The sequence below is a fragment of the Elaeis guineensis genome, chromosome 1, assembly GCF_000442705.2.
Source record: "Elaeis guineensis isolate ETL-2024a chromosome 1, EG11, whole genome shotgun sequence".
Lineage (NCBI taxonomy): Eukaryota > Viridiplantae > Streptophyta > Magnoliopsida > Arecales > Arecaceae > Elaeis > Elaeis guineensis.
Window position 1 is genome coordinate 178,663,375 of NC_025993.2, and position 10,139 is coordinate 178,673,513.

At 36.0% G+C, this 10,139-nt stretch overlaps 1 long non-coding RNA gene and 1 other non-coding gene across 8 annotated transcripts; both read left to right on the forward strand.

The window, feature by feature from the left end:
- Positions 1-2,281: 2,281 nt before the first annotated feature.
- On the forward strand, positions 2,282-7,942 carry LOC105039841 (uncharacterized). 7 transcript variants are annotated; one of them, XR_012137702.1, is made up of 3 exons: positions 2,282-3,114; positions 3,199-3,530; positions 7,378-7,942. It is a non-coding gene; the product is annotated as an uncharacterized lncRNA (long non-coding RNA). The 7 variants fall into 7 exon arrangements; XR_012137700.1 differs by lacking the exon at positions 7,378-7,942 and adding an exon at positions 5,938-7,340; XR_003800006.2 differs by lacking the exon at positions 7,378-7,942 and adding an exon at positions 5,561-5,936.
- On the forward strand, positions 4,704-4,911 carry LOC114913955 (small nucleolar RNA snoR127). The gene has a single exon (XR_003800083.1). It is a non-coding gene; the product is annotated as a small nucleolar RNA snoR127 (small nucleolar RNA).
- Positions 7,943-10,139: the final 2,197 nt, after the last annotated feature.

Sequence of the window (10,139 nt, forward strand, 5' to 3'; positions counted from 1 at the left end):
TTATATGAAAAAAATGCATTTTTTTAAGAATGATACTTGTCCCTGCACCGAAGAATGAGACTTGCAAGATACAAATTTGAAAATGCTCTATCTGCCTCTTACTTCTTGTCTTCTGCTAAGGTGTAACAGCAAAGCCAGTATAAAAGGCTTATCCATTTTTCCTCCCAAAGGGCCAAGGGTTTTCTTGTAAAATCACTATTTTTTATGGTAAAAGCTAAATTATTTTTTTTAAAAAAAGTGAATCTCATAAATTTGGGGATGTTTAGGTAATTTTGTATTGAATCAGGGATCCAGAAATAATTTTCCTACATTTAATGGGGAAGTAGGGGTTTCTAATTAATTTGTTCTTATAGAAGCCATCTGAAATAAATTTTCTCGGCTTACCGATAGGGCTAAAATCAAATCAGATACGAATCGGATATCACCGTATTCATATTCATATTTATTTTATTTGACGAATACACATACGGATATTGATATTATTCAGATGTAAAAATTCGTATTCATATTTATTTTAAACAGAATTGGATATAATTTGAATATTAAAAGTATAGATATAATTACAGAAATTATTTAGATGATTTAATTTTATGATTATAAAATTATAGATATTACTAAATATAGGGACGTAAATGGACTGGATTGGATTGAATTATACATAAATCTAACTTCAATCCAAAATATTTTGGATTTGCAAATTTGGCTCCAAAACCGAACCAAATACTCTATTAGTCTAATCCAATCGTGTTCGAAAAGTTTGGATTAGATTGGACCGAATTTTTGGACTTTTACATATATTAGACTGTAATTTGGATCATAATTTAAAAACAAGTTATATAAATTCGAAACATATACTATTCATAGGTACTTTATAATATCATCCTACAACTAACAATTAATATTATAATAGTAATAAATAAAAAATTAAAAATATAAATTTTAATATCAAAGATCTCAACGAGTCATGCTATAATAGCATCATATAGAAAATATAAATTTTAGATTTTCAAAAAAAATTACATCATAACATTTAAAAGAAACTAAACTGGAAACAGATACTATATATATATATATATATATATATATATATATATATATATATATATATATATATATATATATATATATATATATATATATATATATATAAAATCTAAAAATTCAAGTTCAAAGTCTAAAATTTTTATAGCATTAAATTCAAACTATGGGTTTGGACCTGTTGTGACTAACTTCCTGTTGTCTGTCGTCGGTGAAGAGCATCTGCAAGATAAAAGTTCTCACAGATCGGAGTTATGTTCGGTGGAGACCTTCCGATACTTAAGTCAGAGAGGAGGTTGGTGAACATTTAATAGAAATGTTGAGAGTGACAGAATTTTGGTCCAAAATTATCTTAGTCATGCTGCTCGTTTACCTCCTCTTTATAGATGATTTTGATGTAACCGTCGAGCACGTGATCCCACTTTTTATAGCGCTAGATTATCGGGCCATTATCGTGGAGTTAGTGGGCTGTTTATTCTTATTAACGACCGTAACATGTAATCGATAACCGTTCATAACGGTTAGGGTATGTTGAGCAGATAGACCGACTATATATCGGTAATATTGATACATCGGTAAAGATAAATCGGTAGAAGATCCGAATGTGCATCGACCGGTAATTCTAATATGCCGATGGTCTTCGATCTGCATCGGCTGGTAACTCTGATATGCCGATAGTCTTCGATCGGAGTTGATCAAGTCGTTTGTTGTTGGTTGATAATAGCCGACTTTTGGTCGGTCAACCGATTTTGAGTCGGAGTAATATGTTTATTCAGCCGATGTAGAATCAGAGTCGGGGGTCGGTTGATTTGTCCCAACAGAACCCATAGTTTGAACTTTATATTGGATTTGAATTTTATAACATTAAATTCAAATCCAATTTCAAAGTCCAAAATTTTTAAAAATAGATTTCAAATCCAAAATTAAAGTCTAAAAATCCGATCCTATCCTCTAGTCCAGTTTGAATTTTTGATTTTTTCCGATCTACTTATAGCCCTAACTAAATAGAGGATAAATTAAGTTTACAATGTGTTTACGTGATTGTATATTTTTGTTAAAAATTAATAATTATTATATAAAATTATATAGAATTATATATAAATTTTTGTATTTCGATATGGATTGGGTAGTTGTTAATTTATATTTATATTTATTTTTTTATAAATATAAATATAGATATAAAATTTTTTAATTTTTATTTATATTTAGATCCAACTATAAAAATGAATGCAGATGAGCAACACCCATGCGCCGGTTACACCTCTACCTACCGATGTTCGGAATATTTGCCCTACACTTTTGACATGAAGCAAAAAAAACCAAATCTTCGTCCTGGATCCCTACGACCCGCTACCTCGTTGCCGGCGAGCTCTTAAAACTGGAAACACGCCCGTTCTCCACTCGAAGGGCGAGAGGAAAAGGAGAATAAAGCGACGCTCCGCCTTCTCTTCGGACCCAAAGGGTTCCCAAGTGGCGGCGACTCCGGCGGCAGCGATGGTGGTGCCTACCGGCGGCGGCGGGGCTGGAGGAGGATCGGCTCTTCCATCAACACATCATTGGCGACCAAGTAATTAATTAACCCCTATTTCTCCCTTTCTTTAATCACCTTTTGTGCCCCCCTCCCGCTGCCGAATCGCCATCCTCCGCCACCGTCTCCTCCTCTCCTTCGCCATCCCCCGATCCCAAACCCTAAGCCCTAATCCCTCTACCTGAATCCTCCGCCGCCTCCGCCGATGGTCTCGATTGATTCTTGGGCTGTCCGATCCGATTATCCTTCGAAATCGTCCGATCCTTGGTTCCTTGCATCAACTCCGATTCGCTGAACGCAGGAAAGGACGGCTTCTTTTCGCTTGTTCGATTGTCGGAGTTTGGAAGGAACAAATTCACCAAAACAAGGAAGCAAAAGCGGTGCCTTTCTTTGTAAAGTTTCCCTTGATTTTAGGTTTTTCTCTGTTAGGGATTGGAAGAAAATGGTTTCTTTCTTATATTTTTTAGCGACTTCTGCCCAAATTTTGCTAAAATACTGTTTTCAAGCTTCCTTTCTCCATTCTAAAGACGGTGCAAGGGCATCTGATGGTAAGATCCTTAATTTTCTTGTTATTTGGGATTTTTTCTCTTTCATTCATGTCCTTAGATGTAGAACGGTAATGTATCTTCCAGGATTCACGGTCTTCTACTTCTTTTAGATTGAAAGTCATGATTTTGTTTGGTGGTGCTCCCGATATGGGTAGTTCTTAACTGGATTGAAGAATGAGGACACTTACAACGGGTGCTTGGTAAATTTTGATACCTGGATGACATTCACCTCCCGGAGGTTATTTGTACTTCAAAGGTGATAGCTTGATCTTCTCTGCATGCCTTGTGGGTTGAATGCCGCTCTACCAGGGCCTAAGTCAGTATGCTGTGGTGTTTGTTACGATCGCTATAGGTCTTGGAGGATGCCTGAATGTTGTATATGTCTGGGGACGCAATCAAATATCTCCAGGTTCCAGGTGGGTTCGCAGTAAAGATCTTTGTATGAAAATGTTTCATTTTGGATATACATCTGCTTTATGGCTGCATTATTGTTTACTTTTAAGTGGAGTATGCTTGATGGCAGATAGCCTTTGAATCTTGATATGGTTTGAAACCCTTTTGTGTGAATGACATCATCAAAATAGATGGTAGCTGGTAGTACTTTTTAGAGTAGACAAGTGCATGCTAAGCAAATTCATCGGCTCCTTTGGTCATTGCTATTATGATTTTAATTTTGAACCTTCTTTTCATGTATTTATGGAGAATCTTGAATACTGTTATGTATCATTGTTCATGCTAATTACGCATGCTATGATCATAATGGTTATGGTTGCAACATTCAGGCTTTCACAGGGCTGTTTGTTTCTACCGTTGTCCTTTCTCGCTCAACCAAACATCCAGCTCAAATTTCTCAAGGTCTTTGTATTTGTATGTGAATGTACTCTCTTTTTGCCCCCAAAATTTGATTTACTTTGAGATTGTAATTTATTAGACCAACAATGATTGCTGATGGCAACTTTAACCAAAGTTGTTGTGGTAACAGACTATACTTAATGGGATTGCATCTTATGGGGACTATTACACTGTTTAAGATGTTCTAGCATGTGCCAGCAATATATCCAACTGGAGTAAGAATAGCCTAATCAACTAATTGATAAAAATAGAAAAGTTACAAAACTAATATAGCAATGTACTTTTGTTTTGAGAGCATTTTGACCAAGTCCAGATCAAAACCATCTTGAGGTATGATGACTTACCCAGTCAGATGCGCCACTAAACTCATCCCATTTTTTTGTGCAGCATTACATGTGATACTGATTACAGTGGTCCCGCTTCTGAGAATAAATGCTTCAAGAGTGGTTTTAGTTTTACATGATTCCCCCTCCCCCTCCCTCTCATATGTATATCTCCTTTTTAAAAAAAAAAAAAATTGTTCACATACCAACTGTTCCAATTATCTTAATGGTTTTTTCTCTTGTTTATATCCTTCTCTGTCTTATCTTGAATTTAAGTTTTTTTCCCCTTCTAGAAAGGAAGTACAGGCATTGCTTTTTTAGATGATGAAATGAAATAAGTTATTTTCTGGTAGTAAACTTTCAGAGTGCTCAAGCATGTGAAAAGTGTATTCTATTTTTGAAACAAGGTCTCATCTGGAATGATGCAAAATTAGCCAAATCAGACATCTTTGTGCTCCTGCAGGCTTTTTCTTACAAGCTTTACCTAATATTGGTGCTCTTGGTGAAATTTCCTATATTTGGTAAATTTTGCTAAGCACTTTCTTGAGCTTGCATTTAGAAGCCTTCAGTGGAAGCGCATGTCTCTGATGATAACAGTGAGATTGGTTGCTTGCTGACCAGATATGTTCCAGTGAATTCCTAGAGTTGACATGCATTCTCGTCATGCCTTTATTTGGATTTGTGAAAGCTAGGCTCTATCTTTACTTCTTGATTGCATATTTAATATCTGCATCACTTTACCTACTCTTAACAATTTAATTTTTGCGAACTTTAGGAGTTTATTCTTGCTAAGGAACAATTGATAGGGACTTGTCGGTAATGTTATAACATCCTGCATAAATTTGATCTTGAAACTGCTGCATCATATTTTATTTTATTTTTTTTGACTGACGCTATTTTCAAATAATGGTAATTTAGTTTTATTATAGCTTATTCAACATGTTCCTGGCAAATTATTCAGAAAATTGCAACAAAACTGTATGAGGTTTGATCTTCATGATGTCTGCCAGAGTTGTTTTAAGTGATGCATATGCAAGTTACCTTCAAAATTTTTGTTTGGCCTATATCTCATATCAGCAGGCTGAATCTGACCCAAACACATGTAAAATTTTGGACAGGTCTGATCCTACCCCATGGTCCAAAATAATTTTCAAATAGATTCATAATTCAACTCATTGACTACTTGACACCCCTATCTTGGTTCTTGGTGCAAATTATGTTAATTTTAAGAGCTTCATGTATTTTCATCGCTTTTGCATGTAATTGACCAGGTATTGTTAAAAGGAGGTCTTCATTTAGAGGATCAGATGCAATTGTCGAAAGAAAAGAAAACTATCCTGGCCTGCATGCCTGTTTTGCATTGACTTCAGAAAAAGCAATATTGAATGATTATTTGTAAAGTCCCACAGTTAATGAAGATTTCTTCTGGGTTTTCATAATAAAATATGTCATCATTTTCATGGTTAAAATGAGGATTTTCCCTCTAATTAACTGACACTAGTGAATGATCATTTGTGGGATGCCTGCGAGTTGTTTCTGGGCTTTTATCTTTTTCCAATACAATGTATGATCCTTCAATCATTTCCAGTGTTTACATTGAGGATATTACATGTAATTGAAACAGTATTTAGTGATTGTTTCTTCATAGGTTTGAGACTGGCTTCCTCAATATCCATCATGGAGATTCTGCTTGATAGGCTTGTATGTGATGCAAAGGGTATCTCGAATTTGAATTGATGCAAATTGGCAAGATTAATGATAGAAAATGGGAAGTTCATATGAGTGATAATGTCATTTTACATACACATTCCTGCGGCTGAGTTTAGAACAATGATTGTAGTATGGAATTAAATGATGTGCAATCATGAATAGGCTTGAAAGCTAGCCAGTAATAGAATGAGCAGGAGAGTCTTTTAGATGCATTGTAGTCTAGGATCACTTAAGGATGTAAGTTCAAAGTTGAGTAGGCTAGATGACCTTTAGGCATTGCAACAGAAGAGGATAAAGTGACTGGAATAAAAATGTGATCAAAGGCCAGGAGACCTTGGTAATGGTAGAAACAAATCCTCCATAGCATTAACAATACAAGTTTGGTGGCTCTTTAAAATAGGTGGAAACATAGATGAGATGTAACTGAAACAAGAAAATTATTAGAATAAGTTAGCTGAAAAATGCAATCTTCTGTTCTCAACCCTGAAATGTTGAACTTTACAAAAAGAAAAAATCTATATACATATAGAAACTTGGAACCTATCTATAAGGATGACAATATATGCAGGTCAGGTCATAATCTGCCCAGTCCAGACGCATTCCAAAATTGATCTACAGGATAAGTCAGACATACCAAACTTGCTCAGGTTTTGATCAGTCCCCCTCTCTCCCTAACCTTTGACAACTTTCTCAAGGATAAGGTCGGGGTTCATAATGACCCAAAATTTGGCAGATCCGTGAAAAACCAACCCAAACTAGTTTTTTTTCTTTTCCCCAAGCTGTTTTCAGGCAAATTAGCAGGTTGACGGTGAGGGTTGCTTGCTTTTACATTACCAGTCCTTGCCCTCATCTTTTTTTAAAAAGCAGTTTGTAAGCATACCCTAGTTCCTATGAGGAACAAGTACGAATCAACCAACGATGTGATACTAACAAAGATTCAATATGAAAATGTTTGGACGGTAAACTTTGCTTCTCTGCAATGAAAGTATGTGAGGTTTCTGAACATGAATTTCATCCTTTGATCTGACTAATCATCATAGTCTTTTCTACCTTTCAAGGTGTATTTAGAAGCAACGACAGTGTGTTCCTCAGTTTCTTCACCTAGCATACGCCCATTCTAGTTTTGTTTTCCTGACGTGAACATCATGGAAATTTTAGTTGACTGAACTTGTATTATTTGCTTTCATTGCTCTAAATTTTGTTGAATTCATCAGAGTTGCTCTTCTTTTCTCCTGACAATGGTCCTAGTGTCAAGTTTTTTTTTACTCAGTTTGATGCTTGTGTGAAAATGTACCTAGATATATTCTAAACCTCCTTCCAAGAATTTGGCATCATTGACATGAAGCTTTTTTCATTCCGTAATGGTTTACTGGCATAGGCCCCGACGTTATCCTTCAGCCCTCTCGAGCAACCAATCGCTTCAATGCCTTTGCCGCTGACAGCGACACTGCATGATACAATAACATGATTATGGTATGTCCAACAGAGAGAGGGGTACAAACACTCTCACACACACAGAGAGAGAGAGAGAGAGAGAGAGAGAGAGAGAGAGTAAATTGATTATTTATATTGAGGAATGGTTGATCATCAAATTATCCAAGCAAGGACTATCCTACATACTCTAAAGGCATCATGTTCGATGCTTACCCTATTATGTTATTATAGTTATTATGACGTTGGAAATGTCTGATGCCTGCTCATCCATTTGGTAGCAAAACCAAAACCTCCTGAATGAGGAGCTGTTTTGGTTATTGTGTTAGAAACTACTTCCACCACACTCATATTCCTTTTAGAATTATTTAAAGAGGTACGGTTTTTCTGTTACATTCAGAAAGTGCTTTACGTTTCTATGAAATGTTGATGTCTTCCTTGAACTCTAGGAAGGCTGAAATTTTGTTATTATAGCTGTGGTGAAAGAATGAAATCTAAAGAAGCTGTAGTTAGAACAATTAATCTTCACCTCATGTTTTTTCCTGATGTTGGTGAACTTCTAATCACGCACACAAAAAAGGACATTCTATCATGCGAGGCTCCTGCCACTATAGGGTGCAGGGAGGGTGAGGATAAACTATTATAATATAAATTGTGGTCATAATATAAATTGTCGATGCTTCCATAAGCTTCAAAAGGTTGTTGCAAATTTTAAATAGGTCCAGAATACCAATCGTACAATCTACAAAAATTTGAAAAGTATCTAGAAAGATGTATTGCCAAGTTGCCTGTATGTGGCACAAATTCTTTAAGCTGCGTCTGATCTATGATGCATTTCGCTTGCACAGCTTCTCAGGTTGTCTTCAATTTCTATGCTTGCACTAAAGAGCAAAAGATGTTTTAGTTGTGGCAATTCGGTATCTTGTTGACATAAATATATATATGACAATTACGACAAATAGCATTAGTTATGTTACTAATTCCCAGATGTCATAGATTGTAACAAATAACTTTTGAAACTGTTGGTGAATAAGTCAGTCACTGGGATGTATGGTTTAATGGTCTATAAATTTTTTTCCAAGCATCTTTTTGCCAAAACAATGATGTAGGAATAGTCTGGGGGACTGCTGATTGAGACGTGGCATTTGGACCTAGGGGTGAAAGATGCTTTCTGTTTGTTGTTATCTTCATTCTGATTCTCTTTTGAAGATTTGTATCTGATTAGGTTGTTTAACAACTTCTAACTTCGATGGTTTAGAAAATTGTTGTTCTGACCTTTATTGTACATATCTAAAATTATTTCAAATGATTGAAGATTTTTTGAAGATAAATGATTACCTCATTACTTACCATTCAAAATAATTGATGAACAAATAAAACTTAAGGTAGGATCTATGTTCGTGATTCATCTATTTTAAGTGTTGCAAAAAAAAGACATGTTTTCTAACTGGGAACAATCAAGTGGTAGACTTGCATGCGGATCATACTGGTGCTTAGCTGCTTATTCTGGCTTGATATGGATTAATCCAAATAGATCTTGTGTCTAAGATTTGAACCCAGGTGCAACCGGCTAACCTGAAAGCTTGGACTCTAGGCTCAATGTGGGGCCTATGTAAATATTGAATATCCTGCTGGATTCAAAATAGGGGACTGCATGGGAGGTAGGCAGCGTCTGGCAACTTGGAGCCCATCAAGGATATGTTTTGTTCGAATGAAAAATGCACGAAAAATCTTTTTCTTTTTAAAATCTATTTTTCAGTTATTTTACTGAAAAGTATTAAGATGGTATATAACATATCTCTAGAAAACCTTTTCGTTTTCAAATGAAAATTGTAAATTTTCTTGCATCCAAACGTAACGAAGAAGTTAAATTCATGGATGACCAGAGCTTTCATTGATAATCTAACAGCAAGACATTCTCATCTCTTCCCCGTACTTCAAGTTATGTTTACCAAATTCTTGATATCATGGTGTTAAAAGAAATCACTGATTACGTATTTGGGTTTTATGAATTGATTTCAGTAGCATGAGTAATTCTTCTATCAAAAAAAAAAAAAAAAAAGAGCCCCTTCATGGGAATTCCTGACCGTGGCAAAAACCGCAAAGATAAGGCAGGCAGGTATTGCTTTTCATGGACGACAGTTGTCCAATTTCATTGCACCTCCTACAATGCTGTGGCCTTCCTTTTTTTCTTTCGTGCCCAGAGCCCCCATATTCTACGTTGTCCCTTTCCTCGTTCCATGATTGCTTTTAAATCGTCACAAGTGACGCCATCACTACCAAAAGGACAAAGCCATATCTCCGAGACCGCACAAGGTGACGAGCTCTCGCTCCGTCTTTCCCTCCACTTTTCCAAGTCTTTTGTCATGTGCTCTCCCGTCTTTTACCGCACTTTCGTAGAACCCAGCTTTCTATTCTGTCCAAGTAGCACCCGACTTTCTATTCCCGGTCTCCATTTATTTACGTGCTTCCAACCGATCACAATGACCTGAGATTTTGGCAACTACCAACAAAAGCCCAACCCCTTTCTTTTGTCTCCCTGAGCGACTGGTACACACCATCCGTCCACCTCAACCAAATAGCCTTTTACCATAGTTCCACTTGGCCATTGATGTGAATATGAAAGAATAAGTTGGAAGGGTTGGAGACATATATTAATGTTAAACAAAGGTGACATGGATGATGAAAAGTAGGGGTTGATTGGAGGTG